This window comes from Pelodiscus sinensis, chromosome 18 (genome assembly GCF_052426305.1).
Source record: "Pelodiscus sinensis isolate ZL-2025 chromosome 18, ASM5242630v1, whole genome shotgun sequence".
Taxonomy (NCBI): Eukaryota; Metazoa; Chordata; order Testudines; family Trionychidae; genus Pelodiscus; species Pelodiscus sinensis.
Window position 1 is genome coordinate 30,686,268 of NC_143069.1, and position 15,746 is coordinate 30,702,013.

The 15,746-nt window shown below is 50.0% G+C and overlaps 1 protein-coding gene across 2 annotated transcripts in view; it reads right to left on the reverse strand.

Annotated features, from left to right (window-relative positions):
* The window catches only part of NTN5 (netrin 5), a 30,115-nt gene extending 19,555 nt beyond the window's left edge, over positions 1 to 10,560 (reverse strand). The window contains exon 1 of one of the 2 annotated variants that reach the window (XM_075915412.2): positions 10,396 to 10,560. The gene's annotated coding sequence lies outside the window, so the exon portion shown is untranslated. Of the gene's footprint in view, positions 1 to 9,626; positions 10,339 to 10,395 lie in introns of those variants that run through there. The other variant, XM_075915413.2, reaches the window with a different exon arrangement.
* Positions 10,561 to 15,746: the final 5,186 nt, after the last annotated feature.

Below are 15,746 nucleotides of genomic sequence, written 5' to 3' on the forward strand. Positions count from 1 at the left end.
CTCCTTACTGCAATTTAAGCCCATTGCTACTTGTCCTACCCTGAGACATTGAGAATAATTTTCCTCCTTCCTTCTTGTAACAAAAACTCTCATCATGTCCCCCCCAGTCTTCTCTTTACTTTAATATTATATTAGAACATATATTTGAGATCTGGTATATACTTTTAAGTGCTAATATATAAAATATACATATTTAATATCTAAAATTATATATCAAAATAGAGTTACGCGCTAATATATGTATTTTTAAGCTCTAAGATTTCATATGTGTGTGTGTGTGTGTGTGTGTGTGTGTGTGTGTGTGTGTGTGTACATGCACACACACAACCCTGGTCTCCACTAGGGAGTTATTTCAAAATAACCCCCCTTATTTTGAAATAACCAGCGGAGCGGCCACACTTCCAAGCCCGTTACTTCGAAATAACGGGCTGGTTATTTTGAAATAACAACTCCTGCTTTTCACGGGGAATAACGGTGATTTTGAAATCGTTATTTCGAAAGAGCGGTCGTGTAGCCATGCTGGTGCTGCTATTTCGAAATAACCACTCCCCAGAGTCATTCAAAGGAATTACTCCCCAGCGCGTCCTGGGACCCTATGTTGAGGGAGCGTATCCACAATAACGGAGCCTTCCTCGCACTCGTTTTGAGGCTCCCCTGTAGCGTGGATGCACTATTTTGAAATAATTATTGAGGGAGTGGTTATTTCTATGTAAGTTATTTCAGAATAATTTCCTAGTGTAGACATGCCCGCAGACACACCCACCCTATCAAAGTCCAAACAAAAGGAATCAAAACAATCCAATCCACAGGAAATGTTTTCCCCTTATGAAAAACGGAAAGGTTTTGATATTTTCACAACAAATCATTCGGCCAGACCTTGAATTGGCATTTTTCGGAATTCGGGTGTTGCAGAAAATTTCCAAATTTCAGTTTTTGGTTCAGATTCCAGACAGGCTCCAAGGGTGTCAGAATTTCTCATCAAGCAGACAGTCGCGTTCCCAACCAGCCCGGGAAATCAGAAGGCAGCACAAGGGAGTGAAAACTGTTGCAGCTAAAGTTGTGTTTAAAAGAATCAGCTGGCGTAGCCCTGAATAGCAGAGGCCAAAGGAGAAGTTTATCACAGGTGCAACCGGCAGCTAGACACTCAATTTCCACGTGTGAAAACCACCCTCATAAATCAAATGCTTTGAGCTACAAAATGGAAAGACGCCTTTTTTTTTAAGTTTGCCTTTTTTTTTTTTAGCAATAGGCCTCTTTGATTTCACAGAGCCAAAACCCACTCTGCTGTCTGAAATCTCTGTACCTGCTGGTGTTACAATTTAACGCACGAGACCACAACAGATGGCAAAGTGAAATCCATTTCTCCTCTCCGTGACCACGTCCGCAGTTGTGTGTAAACGGATGGAGAGCCACTGACTTTCATTGGGGGGTGGGGGGGAGTCTTGTGTTAGCTACAGAAATGGCCGGATTTCCCTGTAGCAGATAAACTTTCTCCGGGCCCCAGCTGAAAACTTTTACAGCGTGTTTCCTTCGGGCCTAAGTCTATTCTTATTTACACCCTGAGAAATTCAGGAGTCAGTGCAGAATCCCAGCCCGCGCAACCAATCTCTAATGTCGCTCCTGGGCTCAGGAGGAGCCGACAAGTGCATTGCTAAGGGAAGGAGGAGTCCCGGGGAAGAAGCAAAATTCACATCAGTTCGCCTGCTGCCTTTCCATTTCACGCTCTGACACAGAACGATTCCTCCTCGCCCTGAACCAGATGTGCCGAGACGCCCCCCGTAGGGCTGAGCGGCGGGGAGCATAAATCACTTTAAAAACAGCCCCCGAACGCCGCCCCTCGCCCCAAAACCCTTCAGAGACTCCTGGATTCCCAAGGACCATTGTTATCATCCACTCTGACCTCCAGGATAACACAGGGCCGAGAACGGCCCTAACTAATTCCTCGAGCAGAAAAACATCCCGTCTTGACTGTGTCAGTGATGGAGGATCCACCACGGCCCTCGGGAAATGGTTCTCATGGTTAATCACCTGCCTCGTTACACCTTATTTTCCATCTGAATTCGTCTAGCTTCCACGTCCAGCCATCTTAGACCTTTGCTAGATCAACTGGCTTATTTAATTAATATTTGTTCCCCACATCGGTACTTCTAGGCTGGCATCATGCCATCCCTCAACTTTCTCTTTGTTGACACTCAACTTTGTACCCATGCCTACAGATCGTCCCATGAGCTAGGACAGCAGCTCACAACCTGTCCACATGACTGTCCCCCTAGCACAAGGCTAATCTGTCTTGCATCCTCCTCCCACCAAATTTCACTTCACTGAAAAGCAACCTGTGTACAAAATCGACTATGGATTTGAGAGAGTTTGTCTGTCTGATCAAGGACTTCTCCTACACAGTAAGAGCCAAGGCCTCCAAATTCAGTGGGCAAATTCCTCTGATCAAAACTGGAAGCAACGTCAGGGGTTTGTTGGGCCAAGAAAAGGGGATGGGCCAGGAATGGGATTGCTTCTCAGAAAACCAAACCGAAAAGAGATCGAATCACCAACTCAAGTAGAGTCCTCAACATTGACATCACTGAGCGAATGTTGAAAGAGACTAAGCCAGAAAAAGAGGATGACCCTGGAATAGAATCGCTTCTCAATAAACCTTACAGAAAAGACATAAAGTGGAGAAAACGTTGAACCTCTTTAGTCCGGCACTCTCTAGTCTGGCAACCTCTGTGATCCGGCATGATTTTAGTGAGCCGGATGTTCACTTGTTCTGGGTGTGGCCAAGTTTCCCGTGGTCCCCTTCAGTTTGTTTACAGCCGTCGGTCCTGGCTCTGTGTTCTGTGCTGTTATTTAGCTTTAATTTACCCCTAACTGTCTTCTCAGAGCCCAGTAAACAGTGGACGTGTTGGTCATGCTGCTAAACAATATTGACCTCCCATGGTCCGGCAAATTCTCTGGTTTAGCACTAGTCAGTACCCAAGGGTGCCGGGCGAGAGAGACCTGTACTATTCTGTTTTGGCACAGCTTGATCGATTGGAAAACCAAAAGAAAATGTTATTGGGAATCAAATTGACTATAGCCTGTTCTTAAAACATAGCAACTGAGAAGAGTTTATAGGGATGAAGAAAGAAATACTCTTGACGGAATTCCTATTTTTAAAAATGTACTAAAATTAACTTAATAAACATAACACTGTATTTTTGAAAAATGCAATCATTTCAATCGAGCATGTACATTTTCTCTCTTTTTTTAAAATTAAGGATCCAAGCAACACTAGGTAAATCTGCTAGCCAGATATAAAAAGACGTCTGTCTCACATCACACTAGCCCTGAAAAATTGCTGGCTTTCTCATTTTTTCCCCATATAATTATAAGATACATCAACTGGAATAGAAATAGTGCACGGACATGGCAGCGTATAGAATACAGAGCGGTATAAACAGGCCCTTGTCTGTGTGAAATTGGAAATAGCGCTGATTTTGCTAGTGTTTTTTGTGTAGCCTGTTGTAAAACTAGACAAATAGCTGGATGAGTTGCTGGGTCTCCAAAAGACCCCCGTGTACTCCTAGGGGTACATGTTCCCCTGGTTGAGGATTACCAAACTCCGTATTGGTTCCTCTAGAGCATGGGTTCCTAAACTAAGGGGGGGTGAAGAAATTCCAGGGGGAGCGCAACCCCCCTTGTCAACTCCTCCCCCCCTAAGTTTTGCTGCTATTTTTGTTTTTCATCCCGAGTCAGTTCCTTTTTTTTTTGCTCAACAAGTTTTGCTGCTGGGGGGCTCATGAGGGTTTCTCAAAAATCAAAAAGGGGGGTGTGATGCCGAAAAGTTTGGGAACCACTGCTCTAGGGAGCAGGGGGAAAACCAGATTTTCTGGTTTTTCTGGTAAATGGGGGGGGGGATCGTTTTTAATTAAAGAGGTGGGCTTGGGTTGAGTTTCCTTGGTGCTCCAAAGTTGAAATTGGAGATTTCCACTCCTCACCCCTCCTTTTTTTTTGGACTGGAAGACTTGATTGAAATTGACACAAATCCGCCATTTGTTTCCATGGCAACCACAGCTGTGTGTCTAGCCTGCTCCCCATTTTTTTTTAATGGTTGAAAAAATGTTGCAGCGTCTCTCCCCACCATTAGGGGGCAGGTTTTCAGGGACAGTCCCCGGGTAGAGATTTAGGAAGGGAGAGATCGGGCTGGGGGCCGGGCCCTGGCAGGTTAGCAGGACTGGACCCCTTCGACCGCACTTACATCAGAAGCTACGCTGGTAAAGAGTGATTGACAGTCTCTGGCCCCGCCCCCTTTGCAATTAGGAGTGACACCAGATTGGTCCTGGAGAACTGTGAGCAGACCCCAAACCAAGTTCCTCCGTTTTTAGCGGGCTTTACCCCTCGAGAGCCCACTGAAAACGGAGGAACTTGCTTTGGATTGGGATCTCCGCGCCCCGGGATCAATCCGGAGTCACTCCCAATCCATCCCTTTATGCACCCTCCTTCCATCAATCTACAGACCCCTCCTTAGCTTTCCATACAGCCCCTTCCATCAAAATCCACGTGAGTCCACAGTGCAAGTGTAGCCAGAATAGCTCGAGAGACAGACAGACAGACAGACAGACCCCAGTGCGGCTACAGCCGATTGACATTGGCTGGGGTCTGGTCTCTGAATGCTTCAATCTTCAAAGCACAGATGGGTGTTTCCCTTCCCCACACGCTACAGAGTCGCCTTTCCCTCCTTCCAGGGATAATTTTACCCCTGCTGGGGGAAAGACAAACATTATTCTGCGCTGCCCTGAATTCTCCCGAGATCCTGCCGTGGTAACTCACACCCAGATGTTTATTAGTTCCTACTCTGGACTAGCGCATAGACGGGGGGAGGGAACCTCTTTTGGGCTGTGGGCCGCTGACCCACAGAAAAATCAGTCAGGAGCTGTACACAAGTGAGAAGCAAAAAACAACCACAAAACCCACCTCTCTCTGACGTAGCCCCTGACTTGGAAGCAGAAGGACACTCCCCACATTGCCCTTGCACACCAGAGCTTAGGGGGGCCCAGACTAGTAGATTTGGGGTGCTCCAGCGCCTGGGATTTGGGACTCCATCAGGCCGGGCGCTGCCCAGACACAGAGTCACCGGGATCGGGGCTCCGTGGGGCCAGGAGCTGCCCAGACACAGAGTCCCCGGGATCGGGGCCCCGTGGGGCCAGGCGCTGCCCAGACACAGAGTCACCGGGATCGGGGCCCCGTGGGGCCAGGCGCTGCCCAGACACAGAGTCCCCGGGATCGGGGCTCCGTGGGGCCAGGCGCTGCCCAGACACAGAGTCCCCGGGATCGGGGCCCCATGGGGCCAGGCACTGCCCAGACAGAGTCCCCGGGATCAGGGCCCCGTGGGGCCAGGCGCTGCCCAGACACAGAGTCCCCGGGATCGGGGCTCCGTGGGGCCAGGAGCTGCCCAGACACAGAGTCACCGGGATCGGGGCCCCGTGGGGCCAGGCGCTGCCCAGACACAGAGTCACCGGGATCAGGGCCCCGTGAGGCCGGGCGCTGCCCAGACACAGAGTCACCGGGATCGGGGCCCCGTGAGGCCAGGCGCTGCCCAGATACAGAGTCACCGGGATCGGGGCCCCGTGGGGCCAGGCGCTGCCCAGACACAGAGTCACCGGGATCGGGGCCCCGTGGGGCCAGGCGCTGCCCAGACACAGAGTCACCGGGATCGGAGCCCCGTGGGGCCAGGCGCTGCCCAGACACAGAGTCCCCGGGATCGGGGCCCTGTAAGAAACATGTTGGTGGGGAGCTTTGTTGAGTTTGCTTTTAGGCTCTTTAAAAGCAGTGTTGCATAGCCCTACCACCCTCCTTTTTAATTCAATAAGGATGCACATTAATAATAAAGCACATAAGATAATAAACATTGCTCACATCAAGAAAAATGAATCCCCAGCCACTGGGTTTCATTTGCATTGCCAGTAACATTGTAACCACCGCACTATAATGAAGCCACTTTAACCAATCAGGTGTATAAACAGTGGTTGGTCATATCACATAACAAAAGCCACGAAGAATCAGATGTAATTGTCTCCGAGGGGTAGCCGTGTTAGTCTGTATCTTTAAAAAACGAGTAATCCTGTGGCACCTCGGTTTTTTTTTTCCTCCACCCTCGTCTGAGGGAGTGGGCTTTGCCCACGAAAGCGCGTGATGCCGCGTATACGTTTTTTTAGTCTCTAAGGTGCTTCGGGACGACTTGTGTTTTTCAGAGGTGCTTGTGCAGTGCCGGTTGTATCTCAGTGTAAATGCTAGAAAAGACTTGCGGGCCGTATCAAACAGGGACTAGAAACAAACGGTCTTTGAAAGGAGTCTGGCATTTGCTGTGGATGGGACGTCGGGACAGGCCCGTAAGTGCCACCAAAGCCCTCGTAAGCCCTCGACTCGCCGTGCTGCAGATGAGTTCCGCAAACATCACAGGCGGAGACAGTAAGTGGTGACCAGCCACTGGACTCGGCAAACGCCAGCCAGAGATCTTAGCACGAGAACGATTCGATTGGCCTGGCCCGTTGTGCGGGGGAGGGGCATTTCAAGGCATCGGAAATCGATGGCAGAGGAACACGAGGGGGAAAAAGACGACGCTGGATTAACACTGTGGGGCCCTGGATCGTAGGCGGCAGATGGGCCCGTAGAGCCCGGGCATGGGGAATATTCCTGGCTTTGCCAAAGTTTGGGGCAGGGTCTCTCCCATGGCCCTGCCAGCTGTCCCTGGGCCATTTAAAATGGCTCTGGGTGTTTCATGGGCAGCACAGCGGGGTGGGGTGGGTGTCTCCCTGTGCTGCTCCCATGGCTCCCCGTCCCACACCCCTATCCTGCCAGAGCCTGCACCCAAACTTCCAGAGGTGGGGGGAGTTTGAGTGGGGGAGGGGTGCATCCCCAAAACTTCCACCCCTGCCCTGGCTGGCTCCAAAGGATGATTGAGACGCACAGAGGGCGGTACAGGACCGAGGCCACTGTGGCTGCCAACCTCCCATCACGGAGCTGCGGCAGAAGAAGAATTGAAAATCCCGAGAGCGTGTGTCATGTGGCCTATACGGCTGCTGACGATGCCATGGTAAGATAAGGGCGCGAGACATTTCCGAGCCCGTTCATAGGGGTTCGCCTGCACGGGCCGGACGAGCAATCGCTCCCTGTTGCTTCAACCCAGCCTCCGTCCCTCATGCTCTGTTTCTCAGGGCCCAGAGTCTCTGCCCCTTGGGGGTTGCGTTGCTTTGTTTCGTCTCCAATAGTCGGGCCCCGCGCAGGGGCACGTGGGAGAAAATCTCTGCTGAACAGGGCAGGGCAGAGGCTCGAACGGTCCACCCAGCCTTGCATTCTACCGCCCAGATTGTCAAAGCAATTTAGGTGTCTAAATCCCATAGGACCAGATGCTTGGGCCCAGATCCCCAGCCAGCTGCCTCTCCATTGGAGTGGATGGGGCCAGTGGGTGGCCACAGCTGGGAAGGTCTGGGCCTAGGAAAGAGCACAGTTATTTCTGGCCCCTGAGGTCAGGATATGCAATTGCTGAAGTTAACAATGAGCAGCAATTTGTAGTCATCTGACTAAGTGCAACAGACTGTGGTTTGAGTATTAGCGCTGACAGCAGTAAGCTATTCTGTATTCCCAGGCTCAACAATGTGCAAATACTTATTATTGACTAATTATTAATGAATAACTAATCATTAATGCACTATAATTAACATGTTAAAGCTATAATTGATTAACATTACCACTAACAATGTTACATTACTGTAGATTAACATTTGATGAACAGCCAGAGGCTATGTAACTATTATTAAATCATTATTAATTATTAACATATCTAAGCAATAGTTTATTCATTTTCTTACAAAACATCAAATTATTCTAGATTCATATTTTGTGAACTATTATGTATTAGCTATTTATTAACTATGCAAAAACCTAATTAATATAAATATTAATCTGATTATTATAAAGTAATATTTTATGAACTATCAGTGTATATTATTACTACTTACTAATTATTATTACAAGTAATTATCAATTCATTATCACCAATATAAACTATAATTCATTATTATTAGCAATCAAATTATTATAGAGCAATGTTTATTAATTAGCAGAGGCTATCATAACTAAATATTAGTGTATTTCCAAGAACTGTAAGCTATAATGTATTACTTTTATTACTAAGAAATGCAAATTATTATAGATGAAATGTTTGATTTATGAACTAGCAGGAGTTATTTATTGTTACTTATAACTATTATCTCATTTGAATATTATTTTATAATATATATTATCAATATTTAATATTATTATTATTTAATATTATAATTAACAATTATAATATATTATTTGTATCACTAACAATCTTAAACCATTATAGATGAATATTCTATGACTACCAGTGCCTATTATGATTATTAATAATTTATTAATTTAATATAAGCTTTTACTTATGTTCAGTTCTTGTGTATTTATATTTATACCTACTATCAAAAGCTATTTATTTTGATCAACAATCATAATCCATTTGTTAATATAGTTTCTAACATCTAGATTTACTATTTATTAGCATTATTACTAAGCATTATAGGCTAATTATTTATTATTCATATTTTCTAAATATGTGATTATGCATTGATATCATTACTAAACACCATAGCTAATTATTCATCGTATTTCATTAATATTTCTACTGCAAATTAGCACAGTTGATAACTTTAATTGTGAATGTTCTGAAGCATTCTAAAATATAATATATTAGTATAAATCTTACAGTAGAATAAATTGATATTATTCCTATAATTTCAAATGGATTATTATCAGTTGGTACCGTTCCTGTCTCACACTAACTATTTATTCAAAATTATTAACAACAGCCATGGGCATTTCTTCTTCTTCTTCAATAATTATTAATGATCTAAATGATCAAATTGATTATTATTAAAAGTATAAGTTCTTATTACTAATCATTCTATAGTGTTAACAGTAATAAATGCATTACATGTTATGTTATTACTAACAATCTGTCTATTAGTTATTAACCATTGGGGGGTTAATATATGTTATTAGCAAGCATATGCTATCAATTAATTATTTATAATTATGCTAGATTGGTAATAAATAATAATTCCTTAGTGATCATTTAGATATGCAGAACAGTACTGTAATAATTACACATTATTAAGTAACGTCAAGTACTCCCTCATGCTAGTTCATTAATAAATAATAATTAATATCGATAACCGGAGCTCATTCATAATCATTTAATATTAACAGTTTTAAAATACATTTTCAAAATATAAGCAGTAAGATTAATTCTAGACCAACCAGCATTCTCACCATCAGCGATCCCAAGCTATTAACGAACGCATTGTTAGTATTAATTCTAGCCTCCTAATTGTTCTTGTTGGCCATTCTAGGCCATTCCTGAAGGAATTATTATTGTCGGGGGCACAGTCAGAAAAGTTCCTATTCACAGTTCAAAACTATTATCTAAGACTTCCAGCCGCTGACTCGTGCTAATTCTCGTTAACTATTGGAGGAGACTCGTTATGCAGAGGGGAAGCCCTCGGGGGTTTATTAGTTATTGTGTCTCGTCTCATGATAACCGTCACATTTCGAGGGTATTTCGTGTTACTCACTTTCTCCCCGACGTTTTCTTCGACTCTTCTTATCGGGCCTTTGCAGTTGTTCACGCGCACGTCTCAGGTGGTGGTTGGGGGGTTTTAATGCTGGACTGGCAAATGCCCATTGCAGTCCGTTAAGCAATCTGAGGCCGGTATTCGTCAGGGAGGGTTTCAGGCCAGCAGGCGTTACTAACGGTCGTAGGCTGCTCAGTGCTCTTATTTACTTATACCCCCGGCTCTAGATTCGCCACTCACGGCGCCCATGGGTCAGGATGATGAGTCATCCCAGGCTGGTCTCTGTTCCCGGCCTTGCTCGGGTTCGGGAGCCGGGGCGTCTGCCACAGGGCACCCCACTCGGCCCCAGCTTGGTCATGCTCCACCATCCCCACCTCTCAGCCGCTCACTGTGAGCATCATCCTGCCAGGGTGCTGAGAACTACTGAACCTGCCGACGATGGAAGCCACTTGGGGCCCAGGGGGCGGCCGTACCCGGCGCCCCTTCTTCCGGCAGCACCGCCTCTCTTCCCGCTTCACTGCACCCCCGAAAGTCTCGGCACAGACCCCGTCCCGCATGCGCCCCACAGCAGCCAGCACCATCCCCCCGGAGCGCCGGCCCTGAAGCGCGTAGCCCTCGGATCACCCCGGTGCGTTTGCTTTCAATGAGATCCTGGGCTTACGAGACCCTCTCCCTCTCTCCCTCCCCAGCCTCTTTGCCAAGTTTACAAGCCCCGGGGTCCCGGCCTCCACGCGAGCCAACGGCCCTGCTGAAATCAGAGTTTTATTACCTCCGCGCGGCTCCGATTTGTTCAACCCTCCGACGGGAGCAGGGGAAGTGGCCAGGCGCGCTGTGAAATTGGCTGCTGTTTTCTGAAGAGTCCTGGCTCCGAGGCCCACCCCACCCCCTCCGCTCTAACCATTAGACCCCACCCACGAATCCTGGCTCCCAGCTGCCTCTCCCTCCCCCCCCCCACTCTAATCACTAGACCGCACTGCCCTCCAAGAGCTGGGGAAAGAACTCAGGAGTCCTGGCACCCAGCCCCCCTTGCTCTAACCACTAGACCGCACTGCCCTTCAAGAGCTGGGGAAAGTCCTGGCTCCCAGCCACCCTGTTCTAATGAACACAGAGGGGCTCTGAGCCAGCTAGAACAACTGCCCCCGTATTGGTGCTACCACCCGGAGCCCGCTGACACCCCAGCCCCAGGACCGATGACCACTGGTGCCAACATCCTGAGCCTGAGCCAGCGAATCCCAAAGTCCTGAGACACCCCAGGCCCCGGGCACAGGAAGGAAAATGGGGGACCCTTGAGTGAAGGGTCATGGCAGAGAGCCCCTGGCAGGGGAGGGGTGGGGAGGCACAGAGGCCCTGGCAGGAGAGGGGTGGGGGAGCACAGAGGTCCTGGCAGGAGAGGGGTGGGGGGGGGGGGGGGCACAGAGGCCCTGGCAGGAGAGGGATGGGGGAGCACAGAGGCCCTGGCAGGAGAGGGGTGGGGGGGCACAGAGGCCCTGGCAGGAGAGGGATGGGGGAGCACAGAGGTCCTGGCAGGAGAGGGGTGGGGGGACACAGAGCCCCTGGCAGGAGAGGGGTGGGGGGGCACAGAGCCCCTGGCAGGGGAGGGATGGGGGCACAGGGGGCAGGCAAGGAATACAGAAATGTCCTTCACAGGCCGGAGGTGTTCTTGAGAGGATCTTTCTCATGTGAGATTTTCTAGTTCCTGCTTTTCCTAGGTTGCCCCCTTCCCTCCCCTTCACCCCCGTCCTCCTCGCCTCTTGCTCCCACTTCCCTGGCTCCTTCCTGCTGGGCTCCTCCTGCCTCGCTCCCCCTTCCTGGGCTCCCTTCTGCCTTCTCTGCTCTCCTCCTCTGCACCGCACTTGCGGTCTGCTCTGGGGGGTTCCCCTGTCCCTGTGTCATTCCCTCCTCCCGTGTGTCTACTCCCGTCCGCGTCATTCGTCCCGTTGCTCTCCCCATTCCTCCCTTTGCTCTTCCCCAGTCGTCCCTTTGCTCTCCCCATTCATCCCTCCCTCCCTCCCTCACTCTTCTTCTTGCCTTCTTTCCTAGCTGTTTTCAACTGGCTTTCTTTTCTCCTTCCTGCATTCTTCATTCATTCTTTTCTTTTCCATTCCTTTCCTACTCTAGGCACTTCCTTCATTTTTCTTTTTTCATTCTACATTTCTTTTCACATCTCTATTCATTCTCTTTTTCATTCATTTATTCTTTCTTTCCTGTTTTTCATTCTTTTTTACTCTCTAGTTGTCTTTTCCATTCTTTAGCTTTGCTATTTTTCATTACTTTTTCTTTCATCCATTAACTTGTTCAATACCTTCCGTTTTCAGTTCTTTTTCATTCATTCATTTTCTTTTTCATTCTTTCCTTTTCATGCATTCTCTATTGCCTAGTTAATTTCCTCATTTTTCTTCATCATTCATTTTCAGTTTTCCATTAATTCTTTTTCTTGCATTCATTCACTCTTTTATTCTTTCTTTTCTATTTTCATTTCTTTCTCTTTTTTCATTCAGTTTTCTATTTTCATTTTTCTCTTTCATTCATTTGCTATTGTCTAGTTAATTTCCTCATTTTTCTTTTTCATTCATGTCTTTCTACATCCCTTTTACATTTTTCTTTCTTTCTTTCTTTGCTAATCTAATAAAATATTTTTCTTCATCCATTCTCCAGTTAATCTTTTCATTTGCCTTTTTCCTTCTGTACAATTTTTTGGGGATCCTTCTCACTTTTCATCCCATTTTTCAATCATGCATTCTTAGCTATTTCTCACTTCAATCTCTCTCAATCTTTCTTTTCTATTTTAATACTCGTTTAACTGGCTCATTCTTCAGTCACTTTTCTCTATTTCATTTCTTCATTTCCTTTCCTGTTTTTCATTCTTTCTTTTTCTCTTTTTACTGTCCTGCTTTCTTTTCCTGTCTTTGGGTACGTCTACATGGCAGCCCTATATCAGAATCACTGACGTGATTTCAAAATAACAAAACTCATGTCTACCAGGGCCAGCCCAAGCCCTTTTGGCACCCCGGAACCGGGCGCATGGCACCGCCCCTGGGCACATGTGTGGGCCCATCCCCCCAGGGGGTGCGGATCCACCCCTGGGGCGCATGGCCGCTGGTGCGCGCCCAAGGCCCATCCCTCAGGGCGCACAGTGTATGCGCTGCCCAGCCTGGCCTGGCCAGCGCTGCTGGCGCACAGGCCGGGCCGTGCAGGGCCCCGCGGCCGTGGGGGAAAGGGCGCTGCTGGCCAGTGCTACGGTTATGGCGCTGTGGGAGCCGGGTGCGCAGCGCCTGATGGCAGCTCTAAGGGACACCGCGCGCCCCTTACAGCTGCCATCAGGCACCCCCCCATCAGTTGGTGCTCCGGGCAGCTGCCCAGCTCGCCCACCCCTCAGTCCGGCCCTGGTTATTTCGAAATAATGGCGAGCTGGAGGATTTCTTACTCTGACTCCGGAAACCCTCATTTCCCGAGGAGGAAGGGAAGGGGAGGGAAGAGCGTTCTCCCTTCGACGTCCTGCTGTGTAGACCATGCCCAAAGCCAAGTTCAGCTCTTTTGAATGAAGCGACGCAATTTACGAAGCTGACGTTGCCTCGCTTAATTCGGCTTTAGCCCTGCCGTGTAGACAGGCCCTTTGTGACTTCCACGTCTCTCCTCATCGCCTCATTCATTCTCTTGCTCACACTGCACATTTTCCAAGCAAACCCGCCTCCCATTTCTCCTTCACGCTCCCCCTCCCATCCCCCGGGCCCATTCCCAGCTACCCCCAGGCGGCCAGCCCTGAATCACATGTTGCACTCTGAACACTGCAACTCAAGGACGGGATCCCGGAGTCCTGGCTGTGGGAGGAGAGCGGTGTCTAGTGGTTAGAGCTCCGGGGGCTGGGAGCCAGGACTCTTGGGTTTGTTTCTTGGGAAGGGATGTGCCCTCTGCCCGCCAGTCAGGGATTCAGACTCACACACGTCCAGGGGTGAAAAGAACTTAAAATGTCTTACAGGGACAGCTCTTGCTGGAGCTGCCCTTCCCCCACCTCCTTTCACCTCTGTGCACATCTCACTATGAAGAGAGATTAAAAAGACTTGGACTTTTCAGCTTAGAAAAGAGGAGACTCGGGGGGGATAGGATAGAGGTCTATCAAATCATGACAGGTGTGGAAAAAGTGAACAAGGAAAAGTTATGTACTTGTTCCCACAATATAAGAAGTAGGGGTCACCAAATGAAATGAATAGGCAACAGGTTTAAAACAAACAAAAGGAAGTTTTTCTTCACTCAGCGCGCAGTCAACCTGTGGAACTCCTCGCCAGAGGATGTGGTGAAGACCAGGACTTGAACAGGGTTCAAAAAAAGGCTAGATGGATTCCTGGAGGTTAGGTCCACCAATGGCTCTTAGCCAGGGTGGGTAGGAATGGTGTCCGAGCCTCTGTTTCTCTGGAAATGGGTGACGGGAGGGATCACATGAGGACTCCCTGTTGTGTTCCCTCCCTCTGGGGCATCTGGTATCGGCCACTATCGGCAGACAAGATACTGGGCTGGCTGGACCATTGGTTTGACCCGGTATGGCCGATCTTATGTTCTTATGCACTGAGATCGCCCTCCGATTTAGGGCATGGGGGACCTCGAGAGCCCAGTAGAGCTGGGAGACCCTGTGGGGCGCTCGGATTCACAATGCCACATGGGAGAACGTCACCCCTGAAAGAAGAGCCAGACACCCCTGGATTCTCCGAGCAGGGGAGCAGAACCCTAAGCCAGGGGCTGTTCTCCCAAGGCCCTACAGCCCCCCCCTTAAATGGGACAGGGTCTGGGGTCTTCTGATTGCCCCCCGATCCTTCCCAGCTGCCAAGGGCATGAGTTCCAGAGGGCCCGCTGTGGGGAGGCACGTGGGGCTGGAAAAAGGAGAGGCAGGGGGGAAGGGAGAAAGAGCAAAGGAAGGAATTGGCAGAGGATGGAGAGGACTCTTAGCCCATCCAGGGACAGGTGGACCCCACCAGGAACCGCTGGGTGGGTGGGGGGCTCCAGCCAACATGTGGGTCATGGCTGGAGTCCAACCTGCCCCTCCAGGGGGTGCCGGTTCCCACCTGTCCCAGGAAAGGATTGGCTGGCTTAGGGGCAAGCAATGGGGCCTGAGGCCTCTTCCCTCTAGGGCAGGCCAGTCTGGCCCCAGGGAGGAGACACTAGAGCAGGACGGAGGGATCTGGTTTTAGGCTCAGCTGCCCCACAGCTGTAAAGGGGGGGGGGGTTCTCCTGGGCTCTACAGTGGGAGATCTATGGGGCAAGGGCTATCTCTCTGTGGGTCTGTGCAGCACCCCGCACAATGGGGCCCCCAGCCTCTTGGCCAACCCTGCCGGTGCCCCTCACTCCCGTTCTGCAGCGTCTGCCAGCCCAGCTCTCTGCCCCCCCAGCCGGTGCCCCTCCCCTGACCCGCAGCCCCCACCACCCCAGCCCTGGGCCCCCACCTCAGCCCAGCCGGTGCCCCTCACTCCCAACCCGCAGCCCCCACCAGCCCAGCCCTGCCCCCCCGCCCAGCCCTGCCGGTGCCCCTCACTCCCAACCCGCAGCCCCTGCCAGCCCAGCCCTGGGCTCCCCCAGCCCTGCCGGTGCCCCTCACTCCCACCCCACAGCCCCTGCCAGCCCAGCCCTGGGCTCCCCCAGCCCTGCCGGTGCCCCCCACTCCCAACCCCAGACCCCACCTCCCATTCCCAGCTGGCCGGCTCCGTCCCTCACTTGACGAAAGCAGCCATCAATCTCCTTGCTGGTTTTATGACCCCCCGCCACCCCCGCCCCGGGTTGCCCGTTAGGATCAAAGGTTAATTAATACGAAGCAGACCGTGTCTGGAGTTATTGTGACCCCGCCCAGGCAGGTGGTCCCGGCCCTGATACACAAGCCGCTATGAAAGGCCGCCTGGGCCCCGGCGCTGCCAAGGGGCTGGGGATCAGACGGGCGGGGGGCTGTGGGGGCACAGCTTGGGGGGGCAGGGAAAGGCAGGTGCGATTAACCCCGAACCAGAGATGCCTGACGCCCCAACGGAGCTCTAGTTTCACACCCCTGACGCTGGGATGCGGCGCCTCTGGGGTGGAGCACGTCGACTGCTGACACGTGGGCCCCTAGCCCAGGCCAGGATGGGAGGGGCCTGGAGAGGTCAT